The following is a 1572-nucleotide window of genomic DNA, read 5'->3' as shown; positions in this document are numbered from 1 at the left end:
TGAACAAGTTAGGTTATTTTAGTTTATCACTCATATTTATGTTGGTTCAAAACAGGTAGATCAGAATATTCCAACGTTTCATTGAAAGGGGGGCAGCTGTAGGAGTAGGAGATGAGGGTTGGCCCGAATGAAGTGTCGGAGCAGTCGAACTTCTTACAGTTTGAAACCCAGGACCGTCCAGGCTGAAAACATCAACATTATGCTAACGTTACCCCTTAAAAATTTAACATCTATACAAAACTTGTTTTTTCAACCGCAAATGCTGGATTAACAGTGAACTGCTGCCTACAATTTTAGAAGACAGGAGTCAAATAACCTACTTAATTGCTAAATTGACCTTTTCTTTAACTAAATTGATAAGTAGTAAAATGTGAAATATGTAGAATATTTTTTAAATAGTGTATTGGACATATGAGTTTGCATCACAGTGGGGAAACCATTACATCTAAAAAAATAAATCATATAAAAGTTAAATGTTTTTGTCACTCATTTAATAAAGTAAAATTATATCACAGCAAAACGAAAATACATTTCAAGGCTTTGTTTCTTGTAACGCTGATAAATTAATGCATGCAGATAATGAAAATACAAAATATAGTTTGATATCTTTTAATTACAAAAAATTATAGCAAAGTTTAATCCAGAAAACTAACAAACAATACAAGCAAGGAAACAATAATAACTGTTACAATTTCAACAGAAGTTGTGACTTTATTCCACTTGTGTGCAAAGTTTGTTGTTTGATAATGAACATGCTCAAATTCACTCTTCAATCTGTCTAAACATGCAAATTAACATCGAAGAAAATAAGTCAACAACTATGTAAATTGCTAGGTAGCTAAATTCATAAGTAGCTATCTAATATTCTCAATTAGAAAGTAGAGTTGTGCATAAATAAATAGGAACATGATCTCTAAAAAAATAAAAACATAAAGTAACCAAGAAATTGACTAAAGCAGCTAGGAACAAAGATCAGTGGGTAACTAAGTATAAACTGGTACAGTAAGTAAATGACTAAGTAAGAATAAGTAAAAAAAATCAAGTAAACTGATTATAATTTTGGTGATTTTAGATAACAGATAATAAGAACCTGCAATTTCTTAGAAAATTGGGATATTTCAAAATAAAAGCCTCAGCAAAACCACTGGCTGGTCTCCTTTATACCACACTGATGCAGTAAATCAAGCAAACGGAGACTGCAAAAGCTGATCTAAACATAAATTCCTTTAATTAATTATGTTTGACTTTGATTGGAACGGATAAATAAAATAATTTTCCACATTAATGGGTGTTCGTACCATCTGAATAAAATAATATAACGTTATGCACTGGTAATAAGTTTTTTCTCTTTTCTATTCAATATTTTTTACAAAAATCATCTTCCTCCATCCGTAAATTGCTTCACTAACTTGTTCATATCAAGAAAAAAGTCATTAATTTCAAGAGAAATTGATTTGCTTCATAGTTAATTTTTGCACTGAGCCAAGTACTGATTGAGAGCCTGATATTCTGTTTTAATGATCCTCCCCTTATTTGGGATTTTCATTACATTTAAGCCATAATGAAACAAAA

The sequence above is a fragment of the Cyprinodon variegatus genome, unplaced genomic scaffold, assembly GCF_000732505.1.
Source record: "Cyprinodon variegatus isolate N-32 unplaced genomic scaffold, C_variegatus-1.0 Scaffold852, whole genome shotgun sequence".
Lineage (NCBI taxonomy): Eukaryota > Metazoa > Chordata > Actinopteri > Cyprinodontiformes > Cyprinodontidae > Cyprinodon > Cyprinodon variegatus.
Note: the sequence above shows the minus strand (reverse complement) of the source record.